The sequence below is a fragment of the Ciconia boyciana genome, chromosome 3 (assembly GCF_034638445.1).
Source record: "Ciconia boyciana chromosome 3, ASM3463844v1, whole genome shotgun sequence".
NCBI classification, from domain to species: Eukaryota; Metazoa; Chordata; class Aves; order Ciconiiformes; family Ciconiidae; genus Ciconia; species Ciconia boyciana.
In genome coordinates, this window is record NC_132936.1 from 121,550,725 (window position 1) to 121,563,480 (window position 12,756).

A 12,756-nucleotide genomic window follows, 5' to 3' on the forward strand; every position below is an offset into this window, starting at 1 on the left:
TGTGTGTTGGGGATAGCCGATAAAAGTATTTTAGTTGGTATCTACAAAGCCCCTGGGATAGGTTCTGCTCCATGGTGGTGGTAAAATAAAGGCAAATATTTGTGTTGAGTCACATTCAAACTCATCTGTTCTTGTGTCACAAGCATATTTTCCAGGTATTGAGCAGCGCTTTCCAAAGACTTACTAACTTGAAAAGCCATTTAAATATTCATTTTCCAGTTCAACTTACATGCTGGGTAGGTTCTTCCAAGTGCTCCAGGGTATAATTAAGTTTCTCCAAAAGCATCTTCCCACCAGGCACTTTGCTAGTGCTGACCATGTTTCCCCTCCATGTCTCCCCTCCTCCCCAACCTCTTAAAGCTTTGCTAATTTCTGCACACAGCCTCCCGCAAAGGTTATCATCTTATGTTTAATAGGGGGGAAAAAAGACAGCGCAAGAGATTTACTGCAAATGGAAGCCATTACTGGAGCAGTTATCAAATGAAAGAACAATATAATAATGTCTAGCCATAAAGATATGAAGAGTTGCCTGTCAGAGGCAAACACCTGACTTGTAACATTAGCCTGGGCAGCTGCTGCGAGCTTTTGGCAGGCAGGACAAGATCCTTGCAACAGGCAGTTAAACACCCAGGTGTTCTGCAGCTATACAGGCTGGAAACTGGGCACCCAAACTGGGACCAGCCAGAGGGAGAGACATCAGCATCCCAAGGCCACAGGAGGTTTGCATGAAGCAGAGCTGGGGGAGACACCAGCTCAGCACCATCCCAAATCTCCCCAGGGGGTTACCACATCCCCTGGGCTTATTCAGGCATTGGATGCCTCCCAAAGCTAAACCTATTACATCCAGCACAGCTGTAGCTCACTGAGGCTGCCGACCCAAACTTTTGGGTTAAGTATGATGCTGATGGTGTTGAATTTTGCAGGTAAGCAGATGATGTTGAATTTTGTCTGCCCCTTGACCCATAAGGTCAGGTCACACAGGCTATGAAGCCGCAGCTAGAAGACTGTGATTTCCAGTCTAGTGTATTGGCACAGACAATTTTCCTCATCTCTCCCAGATCTGCCCTCCTGCCAAAAGTTGGGGCAGAAACCCCTTCAGGCTTAACCAAATGGCTGTTAACCTTTCCAAAATAAAAATACAGGGACAAGTGGATACCAGCATCCATCACAAGGGAAGAAAATGTTATATTAGCAGAGAAATCTTTGACTCCTATCTGATAGCCAACATCTATCAAAGGACTGCCCAGCCTCTCTTACCACATGCACCAGCACCTCTCCACCACACAGGCACTACACCCTGGCACCAGCACCTCAGCTCTTTCACCCCCAAAAAATCACTTACTTTCAGCAGCACAATCAGTTCTCACATCTCCTTTCCCACCAGACACACACATTTTGTGTATCAAGGCTACACCAGGACCCAGGTCCTAGTCTCCATTTCAAGAGCTCCTCCTGCAGCCTTTTATAGCTGGAGCACGTCATCATTAGGCCCCAGGTGCAACAGTCCCATGTGCCTTTTAACCCTTCCTCGCCTGTCTCAGGAGGGCCAGTGGCAGCCACAGGCACTGCCTCTCTGTTTTGTGAGTGCAGTGCTACTTGTTCTGGTGTCTGGATGTGAAAGTGTCGGCCGCTGTGATTTGTAAAACAGTTTGACATGGAAAAAAGCACGATGGGAGCCTTCCCAATGCAGGCTGCTAACTGAGGTGGGCAGCCTAGCCTGAACACAGAGAAAATCCCATCACGACCTTGCTAGCAATACCTGCTTTTAAACAGCCTGAAGATTGATTCCTGATGTCTTTAGCCATAGCTTGAGAACTTGAGAAAGAGCTGAAGCCCCTGTGGTATCTGCAGGAGCATCTGCTCTTTTGAAACACACCAGAATAAAGCATTTGATGCAAGCCAAGGGTTCTAAAACCCCCAAAAGCTGCTCTTCAGCATTGCCTTTTGGAGACAGAGCTCAAGGGTTATCTCAGAGGGAACCTTAATATCCCCAGACACTGAAAGGTATGAAGGAAAGCTTCCCTTAACTTGAAACTTTGGCTAAACCATTCGAATTACAGAGAGACAGCATTGCCTGAATGCCAGGTGAACAAGCTTCTGCTTGCATCAGTAAAAAAATATAAACAAAAAAATGAGCCACACTTTTTTTGTAGCTAAGATCGAGGAACCGCAGTCCATGGTCGTGTTTTTTTCTTCCTAATGTGTTTGTCCATCAAAAAAGGGATAGATGGAAAGCTGAGGTTTTCCCGTTAAAGGCGGGCTGCAGCTGGTGGTGGCTATGGCTGTGGCAGCCTGGTGGTTTTCGTCCTGACTTTGGGAACACAGAGAATTTAAAAAACCCTCCTGCATCGGGGAGGTGTTGCCCAGGTTTTTGGCTCTGCGCACCCATGCGCTGGCACCGGGCTGGACACGGGTGCAACGCAGCTGCGGGCAGAGCCCTGCCCAGTACGTGGGTGCCCACATCCCAGTAAACCGTGCTGGTGGCATGCCGAGAGGCTGCACGCCTCTGCCCCGTGCGCTGGGTAGGTGAGCGCTCCCCAGCCAGGACTCTTGGCTTTGTATAGGGGCAATGTATAGGATGGGCGGTATATCTTCTGGATGCACATGCCTGCTGCATGTACCAGCGTGAAGTTAGGAAAAAAATATCCAGCAAAACTAATAGGCCAACAGATGACTCCGAAAAGTCTGCTCCAATGCTCAACTAGTCAAGCCTCCCAAAATCCGTGGGTGTTAAAGCCTGCCTCAAGGTCCTCGGAGAGACTCTTATTAACTGCTTGCGGGATGTGATGAAAGAGCTGCACAAGCTCCCCCAGTTTCTGGCTGGGCCATCGGCCCTGAGCAGGGGGAAACGCTAACAGCAGACAAGTTTGCATGGAGGCTTAACTCGCTTCTGAGCTCTGATGGTGAAATAAGATGGTGCTTTAATAGAAAAATTAGAAAGGAAAATGGTTATTGAATTTTACTACAAAACCCCGAGGCAGGAGGAGGAGTAGGATGTAAAAATGTTCGAGGAAATTAAACCAGCAATAGGGAAGGGCAGAGTGTTAATAACAGCAGCCTTAATTATCCTAACTTACAATGGGTGCACCCTGTAATAATTTTCAAGTATCATTCAAGTGATCACAACAGGTTTGACCCACCGCTCCTTAAATAAACTGCTGTAATTATTAATATGCGTGTATTATCAGGAGCTGCCGGGAGCAACATCTTGAGTCTCTTATTGCAGAGCGAAAGACGTGGGTACAAATCTCGCCCTTGATAATTTTGTGTGCGCGGGTTATGGACCAAGCAGGAGGTAGAGGGTGTGCAAGAGGATGAACACAGCATCTACACAGCACGCCAGGAGCGTGCAGGCAGGGGGCATGTACGAATCTTTACATCCTTCAAAGTGACTGAAGAGATCAAACGCACCTTGTTTCTGCTCCAGAGGCATGAGCTGACTCTTCCCCATCCATCTTTTTGCATGTTTTTTGACGACAATGTATGAACGGTGTGGATAATCCAGCCTCGGCTCTGTGGGGAGAGCTGGTCGCAGTGATATTCACCAGCTTTGCCTCCTGCTGACTAAGTATGTATTTTTTAATCCTGTCCTTTCAGTGCCCGGAGGAAGAGGACAGGCTCCCTCTGCTCCTTGCTTCTGCACAGCAGAGGGCATGGATTAGTCCTGAGTGAGGCATCTTGAGAGCCGCGACCATCTGGCTGTCATTAATTTGATTTGATTTGATGGAAATGGACAAATGTAACAATTAGTATAGCAAAAACGCCTAATTAAAAAAAAAAGGAAAAAAGATGATGGTGATTGAGGATGGATGGGTTTTTAATTTTGTGCATGAATGAAAGAACACATTAATTAAAAACCAGGGTTTATTTCTGTGTTAGTCTCGTTTTGTAGCAAGCTGCTCCAAGGTCCCTGGAGCAGGGTCAGCCTGCCACGTGGCTGACAGCTCACGTCTTTGTACCCTGGCCCTTGAAATCCTCCACGCTGGGTTCTTCTCCAGCTCCTCTCCTCCATCTCCACTCATCTCCGCTCCCACGTGTCCTCTCTGACAGCCCGCAGCCCCTCACCGGAGGGTGGCTGGTTGCCTCCAGTGGGAACAGTGTGGGGACAGTAAGGTACAGGGAAGACCCTGGCACCGTGGGGTATTTCGGGACTGTTATATTGAAGTGCCAACGTTTCAACTACAGGTGTTGTGGAAGCAGGAGGCATTCAGCCCTTGACATTAACTTGGCATTGGAGGTGTCTGGGTTAGTGACGTAACTTTCGAGCTCGATAGGTAGTCTAGAAGAAGCTTCAAACGGGAACTAAGTATACTGCAGGATAATGACTGCAGTTCCCCAAATGCAGAAATAATGCCAGCAACAAATCCATCCATGATTTATTCCCTGATGGCAGAGGGTGTTTTGACCTGATTCAGGAAGCCACTGGATGGCAAATGCTTTGGACGTGATGGTCCCAGCACAGCACCTTTGGTGCACGGTGCGTGTCGGTGCCACCAGCCTGCTGGGTCTTGGGGGGGAGAGGGGTGACCACCTCTGGAGTGAGGCGGGCATAGCATCGCTGCTCTAATAGTTTTTCCTCTGAAATGCTTTTGTTCTGAATAAATACTTTGCTTTAGGAAAGCTGGCTGGCCAGCAGGTAGCCCGGTAAACTGGTAAAGTGCACATCAGCCCTGGCCAAACCCTGCACGGTTCTAGGAGTCATGACTGAAAGAATAGTCCCATTTTGTGAGGAAGTAATCTTGCATAGGAAATCTGTTCCCAGCGTGGTCACGTTAGTACCCCGAGAGGCCACAGAGTCTGAAAATTCAGCATTTGTAAGAAAACCAGTGGGAGAAGTGCAATGTGATTACGGGGAAAAAAAAGTCATTTTGGTGCGTGTTGGTCTCGCATTTGTGCCTGCCCCAGTTCTGCCTGGCAAAATGCACATTCATAGCCAAAATGTTTTGGCTTTTTTTTCCTCTAGTCTCCTTTGGTTCAGCCAGTGAACCAAAAAACCACCCATTTTTCATACAGCTGAAGAGAGTTGTATCAGCGTTCAAGAATGAAATGCAATTAAATATGTGTATGCAGCCTAACAGCAAGGCGATTTCTCTGCAAGGTGTCCAGCTGTGTATTAAGAGTTGCTGTTGGTGGGCTTGTCAATGAGTTACATTATTTCCCCTGAGATCAAAACAAATCAACATTTCCCCGCTTGGTGTTTCTGAAGACGACGTTTCAGTAACAGCTGAACAGCAGGGTCTGGAAGTGAACTGGATTATAGACACAAAGAATATTAAAGTGGAGGAAAAATTCAAAGACTACATGAACTCAAGGAGAGGAGATGGAAGAAATTATTATATTTTAAAAAATTATTTGGGTTTTAATGATACAGTATGTGATTTCTCACACAGGCCACAAATTTAACGCAACTGCGCCAGTGCCCTTGCAAATTACCAACCCCGAAGTAATTTGATAAAACCAGACAATAATATGATCAAGAAAGGAGATAGGGTAAAAAAAAAAAAAGTGCAGGGGTTTCAGAAATAAGGGGACCAACCTCTAAACATGCCAGATTTCCTGTTCTGGAGGAAAAAAATCACAAGAAAAATATAACTGCAGGCTCTCAGAATGGGATGCCTTGCAATGTATACAGTATTCCCATTTAGGAAATAACCAGGACATTATATTGCTGTTTTTTCTTTGATTATACACACTTCTGTGCGAGGTCAACATCTTAAGATTTTTTTTTTTTGTACAATGTTCTGGGAGCTCTTTTGCTGTTTCTTTCCCCTGTCAATCTGCGTCTTTCCTCTCCCAACAGCTGCCGGCTTTGCTAAATGAAGGACAGATTTTTCTGCAGTGAAAGATGCTTTTTTCTTTGGGGGAAAAAAAAAGGAGGAGGGGGAGGATATAATTGTACTCATCACCTGCAGGCAGATACATTGCAATTTTTATTTGGTTTTTCAAGGATATGATGAAAAGTCTAGTTTGCTTATCTGGGTTTAGTGGAAGAAATTGAGCTGGTTTTCTGCAGAGGCATGAGAAACTGTATTAATAAAGATCCCCACAGTCTTTGACTGGACTGATACCCACAAGGGACATCCCTCCTCGCTCAGGACCATATCCCATCGCTTACACTGCCCAGTCCCCATGAGCAATGTACTCCCAGGATTTTACAGGACTGGTAACTGCTGGAGGTGATGGGGCAGGCTCTTCGCCGGTGCAAACAGTGGGGTCCCTCTCAGTTTTTAGGGTGATTGCTCACACCGTGTGAGTAACAGCCCCGTTTGACCTCACCGGGAGCAGGACAGGTCTTAGGGTCAGTAACAGCCTGGGGATGCTGTGCTGACAATGCAAGCCTGATTTATTTTTTTTACTATACAAAACAATTAGTGGTCGTATGCATGACTTTTCCCCATCCTTAATGCTCCTGCTTGCACATCTCTTTGTCAGAATTGACTTGAGACATGAATATCCTTTAATTTGATCAAATAAGCAATAAAACCTGGCTGGCTCAGCTGGCACGAGTACCCTCCAGCCGGAGCAGCTGTACCGCTTTACACCTGCGGAGATTTTGGCCCAAGTTTTGCTGTAGCTGAGCTCCAGCCAGTAAAACTAACATTGATTTTCAATTCTCCTAGTAAAAAAATGATTTTTTTTTTTCCTGCAGGCAGGTAGAAGGACATTACCACCAGCACAGCTTTTCTTAGCATGAAACTGGGCTAATCAACCTGCGGCAGCCTGCATGGTAAAGAATATGCTTCCACAGAAATGAGTATTTGCTTTGCTTTGTTTTTAATATAACAAAATAAATAATAATAATAAATTATATAGTTCTTTAATAAATTATTATTTGCAATCAGAACTTTATAGCAGGAGAGAGACAAACCAGTAAAACACCGAATGAAGGACAACAAATGTCCTAAATAGGTATAAAAACACCCATGGCAGTTTGGGATTTCTCCTCCCAAATCAGGGCGCTCTTGTTTTTGTCCCCCCAGCATCACACGTGCATCTCTGCATCCCTGCTTGCTGCCAGGTCACCTCCACACGAGCACAGCACAGATTTTGAGACAACGCTTCTTAGTCTACAGAAAGACATAAATGGGAAAAACTGATGTGGGGGTGGGGGGAAAGCATGGATTTGAAAGAGCGTGTCAAAAATTGCTAGAGGAAAAGAGGAGGAAAAGGGATGGGGTGCTAGTCAACTCACTTTCAGGTGCTACATACGCGTAGCTGTGGTTGTGTTTAAAAACAGTGGGTGGCTACCAGCCTGCAACAAGCAGCAGATGGCTGTGCTGTAGGAACCATCCATTCCTCCTGAAAACAATGGTGACTATTTGTAAGAATAAAATTAAGCATTTTCTATAGGTAAATGTGCTGACAAAAGCAGTGAAACTGCAAGAGGAAAAAAAGACACATTCAATGGAAATGTTTCCTTATATATAGAAATGCCATTGGTTTGTATCTTGGACCTAGCGTGGGACTGGTAGGAAATGGTTCATCACAGGTGTTTTGCTTGCATGAAAGAGGCTAGTTTCCAAGCTAGTTTCCCACTATATATGCATCATATAGGTGCACCCCACCTGGGAAGACATGGAAAATGAGAGTTACCTGCCATTCCTTGTTTCTGTCAGAACTACCTTAAATATTTTAAGGCTTAAAGATGACTGAGATCCAGGACAATGGCAGGAAATACCAGATGAGGTCATCAGCATCTCCAGACTCATTTTTTTGATGGACTAAATGAACTCAATGGACATGTGTGGACATTTATGGACATTTTACAGACATTCCACAGGGGTGGTCCATAGACTAAGGGAATGATACCTGTGTATTGTATCAAAGGATGGGAAGGGGTTGGCGGTTAATGAGGATATATTGGATAGTGTGGGACCTGAGCATGACATAAATAGCATGGAATAAGGGATGGAGAATGTGCTAGTTTTGGCTGGGATAGAGCTAATTTTCTTCATTTTCTTCACAGTAGCTAGTATGGGGCTCTGTTTTGGATTTGTGCTGGAAACAGTGTTGGTAATACAGGGATGTTTTCGCTCCTGCTGAGCAGTGCTGACACAGAGTCAAGGCATTTTCTGCCTCTCACCCCACCCCACCAGCGAGGAGGCTGGGGGGGCACAAGAAGCTGGGAGGGGACACAGCCGGGACAGCTGACCCCAGCTGACCAAAGGGACATTCCACACCAAATGGCGTCATGCTCAGCATAGAAAGCTGGGGAAGAAGGAGGAAGGGGGGGACGTTCAGAGTGATGGCGTTTGTCTGCCCAAGTAACCGTTACGCGTGATGGAGCCCTGCTTTCCTGGAGATGGCTGAACACCTGCCTGCCCATGGGAAGTGGTGAATGAATTCCTTAGTTTGCTTTGCTTGCGTGCACGGCTTTTGCTTTCCCTATTAAACTGTCTTTATCTCAACCCATGAGTTTTCTCACTTTTACTCTTCTGATTCTCTCCCCCATCCCACCGGCAGGGAGTGAGCGAGCGGCTGTGTGGGGCTTAGTTGCTGGCTGGGGTTAAACCACGACAATTATAAACCATTCTGTTTAATTAAAGACCTCTCCTCAAGCTCCCAGCGTGAGGCTATTTATAGATGGTGGGGAAGGAGAAGCTCCTCTAGCAATCTTGCACATCTCTTTCGCTTTCCTCAAGATCTCTCCACAAGTATTAATTCTACTGCATGTTGAAGTAGTCTATTTTTGATCTCTTCCGATAGTGGGGTCTTATTAATTTATTGCAAAGAGTGTAATAAATAATAGTAATGAATGCCATCAGCTAGCATCTGATGTACAAGAACCATGCCTGCGGTCACCAGCTCCAGATTGAAACATATCAGTTTCTGCAACACGAGGAGAAAAATCTTGTCCCATTGCAAGCAGGACTGGAGGGAGGCAGCACATACCTGTCTAAAGTAACACTTAAAACGGGGTATCAGTGCTGGGAAGCCTCGCCTTGCAGAAAACCCACCCAGATCTCCAGTGCCCGAGTCAGGCGGCAGTGTGGTGCGCCTTGGGGTGGCCCCAGGGCTCCCCGTCCCCAGCTCCTTGCCATGGGTTTTCCTTCCCAGGCTGAGCTGCAGCCACTTAGCTGGTGTTTTGCAAGTGGGAAACCGCGGTGGAAGATGATAAAAGACAGTGCGAGCAGGGCAGAAAGCAGAGCAGAAAGAAGCGCTAAAGCCTTGCCAAGATAAACCACTTCTGCCCATGGGTGACAGCTCCAGCCGGCCGAGGCGTGACTTCCTTCCTGGACGGCGTGGTCTACGGGTTTGGTATGAATTCAGATAGAAAGATCTGTGACGTAATGAGTAAAAGTGACCACTCTCTCCCTTATGCCAAATTTGGCTTGGAGGTCTCCCACCAAATTACTGACCTGGTCCTTCTCTTTAATTTGCCAGATCTGAAAGGGGCAAAGCCCTACCGTGTGCAGCTGCCAGTGTGGCAGGAGACTATGCGTGCATCTCCAGGGAAGGATATTTGCATCATTATGATAAACTTGAAATTGAATCTTATTCGTGTAATCAAAACATCTTTGATGATTCACTTCCCATCATTCCCGTACAGCATTCAGGATATAAATAGCTGCATTTTAGGTATAAAAGACTTGCAAACCATCCTCCCGGTAGTCTTCAGTGCGACAGAACAACTCCAGCAGGGTTAATGGCTGCCGTTGCAGGGTATGAAGGGAATATCAATCATAGTTCATTTGTCATCAGGTATCTGGGGTAGACACATGCTCTGCAGAGCAGGATTGACGGACTTGTCAGGATGCGTGGGGATCAGTTACCAGGAGGGACCCTTTCATCCATAAGAAGACATTTAGGGTGAAGATAGAGGATAACCACGTAATGACACATGAAGTATTTCTTAGCTGGTCACCCAGGGACAAGTAGCATTAAAAGTGGAGCTGGAGCTTTCCTTAGCCAAATACTAATTAGAAGGAATGAAGAAAAATAAGTGTGCAGTGAAAAGCCTTTCTAAAATGGTGATGTAGCCTGCATAATCTTTATAAATACACTGGCTAAAAAAACCTGATTTGCTCTAAGTGTGCGATAATGGAAAAATACCAGAGGTTTCAAATGGAGGTCAGGTGAGTTCTGGTTCACGCAAAGATTAACTCCATTACAGCTGGGAGTCTTTTATGAAACATCTCCCATTAAAGATGGCAAATGCAGGGCTCAGCAGAAGCTTCACCATCCCGGCTGCTTTGGCCATGAGCCCAGGCGTACAATGCAAAGCCTGGTTTCCCTTAGACAACCCTTAATACATCTGCAGCAATTGCATGGTCCTGTTGGCCAAGTCCTTTGTTAAAAAACTTGCTGCTGGGGGAGTTCTGGGAAGGGTAAAAGGTGGCACTAAGATCCTGCTGCTTCCAGGCAATAGCTGCATGTCTAGGGCTGCTGGAAAAACCAAAGCTTCATGGAGTTTTAAGGCATATACCAATAACTGCTGACTGGTTATAGTTACGAGAGCCAGATATCCATTGTATCGCCTAGCCCCAACTATGCAAAACACAACTACAACGTGATTAAGTCGTGCTCTTAAGTAGAGGATGTCATACTGCAAAACATTGTGATCGTTGTATGGCCGGTATTAGAGTCTTGCTGTCTCATCATTATTTCCACATACTGCTCACCCTCCATGAATTTTGTCAGCTTGAGCCTTTGGGAGGAAAAAAATCTGGGATGCGAGTCCTAGATGTAACATGGATCCTCTGCAGGGCTCAAGCAGAGCCCAGCTGCAGCAAGCCAGTTCAGCCCAGTCCCCAGGGAGCTGGTTTGACTAGAAACACAGGAGTCACCCAGAGCTGGTATGGCATCCAGGAGAGCACGCTGCTGGCCAGATTCCTAAACGCTTGCGCTGTGCTTTTGGCTCTTAATTACCGGTGTTTTGAAGAAAACCGCTGGATAAGGTAGCTAAAAGATTCACCTCTTCTGACAAGAAATCACAGTACAATTCGGGTAATAGAGTGTTCAGGAAGACTTCAAAGACGTGGCCTCATGACCTCTGAGGTGGAGCAGCCTCGTATGGAGAGAAAGTACGGGGCAGCGCGGGCTGCGCTGACGGAGTGGGCTACGTGCAGTTTTTCATAGCCTTGAACACGGGTGTCCTGTTGTCACCTACCATCTAGGTCTCTTCTTACACCGCCGACTCTCTCCCAAGACACTGGGAATGGCCGTGGGCACCAAGCGAGCGCTTGCAATGTGCCTAATGAGTGTTCATCAGCACAAGATTAATACGAAGGAGAAATTTGCAGAGAGATTAGCGAACCGATTCGGACGCCAGACAAGGCAACTTCAGTCGCTCTTTAAGGAATACATTTGTACATAAGCTAACAACTCTGCTACAGTTTCATACGTCATTAGGCTAATGTTCTGTTTAAATAGAGTTATCAATCATTTTGTGATTAAACCCCTTTGTGCCTGGCAACAAATTGATGGGAAACAAAAGCATTAGGAGGTTGTTTGAGGATTAAAAAACGGTACTTGTAAAGCTCCCACTGCTTCTATGGAAGGAGAAAAAGCGCAAAGGAACTAATTGATCGTGCCAAAACAAGCCTCCAAAAGTGCTGCGACTTAAATAGAAATAACCAACTGAGGCGCCTTTTATTTCTTCTGACATGCTTCAGCCTTCCAAGCGTACATTTGGGTCACATTTTCAGCTTTTTTCCACAAGTCCTGAAACTTGTGTTTCTTTAAAAAAAAAAAAAAGAAAAAAGAAAAAGGGGAAAAGAAAAGGCAAACTGAGATTCATATGAAACCTACAGTTCCAACAGCTTGTACTTTAAGGAAGATGTGAACTGACACTAGACTCCTTATTTCTGAATTAAAACACTATACTCTTGCTCAGAAGTTATTAAATACCTGAAAAATCAATTTCACAATTTCTCTTGGATGTCTTCTTTACTTTAGTAACTGGTTGCAGGGAAATAGCGCCCTGCTTAACTCTGTATTGAAGTTTTGCACGTAAACGCTTCTATTTCTCAATCACATTGGTAAGTTTAACTTCCAGCTTACGGCCGTGGGTTTTTCAGGGAAACCACATTTTGTGCATCACATCCTGTATGAAGCACATTTTTACTTTTCCCAGGAAGCAGTTAAAAATCATGTTTATTAGCCCTGTCAACAGCAGCTGTTGAAATGCTGTAGCTGTCCTTGTTCTTCATTTCCACAGCTGTAGCTCCTCGAGGAGAACAATGACAGGTCAAAGGCGACGGCAGCCCACTTTCCTGCACCAAGGTCTAACTCTTTCTCCAACCCTCCTCACCTACAACATGAGAGCACAACCCCGAGTGGCACAGAGCAGGTGAAGAGACATCGGTTGTTGACTCTCTCTTCCAACACAAGGAGGTGCCTTTGAATGACACTAGTAAGAGCCAAATTCAAGGAGGGGCACAAAGAGATGGTTCTTCACCCGGCGGGGAGAAGATCTGGGGCCACCCTGCCCAAGGGTGCTGAGGTGCAGGTGCTCGCATGGATTCAGGAGCAGCACTTGGGCTGCACAAGCGCTTGGAAATCCCGTGAGGGTTAATGGACAGGCAAAACACGTCAGGCTAGGAAGCTCTTAGGGGTAGGGGGAAAGAGAGCTCCGTTCCTGCCCACAGGCTCCAGTGCAGGGATGAACTGCAAGGTGGGAGGAGACTCCTACCTTCTTGTGCCAAGCAAATTTTGAATACCCGCTATGTGTTATTGACACCGCCTGGTCTGAAAGCCAGTCACATCCGTTCCCCGATCAGGTGCCTATCAAGGGGCTTTTCTACTTACACAACA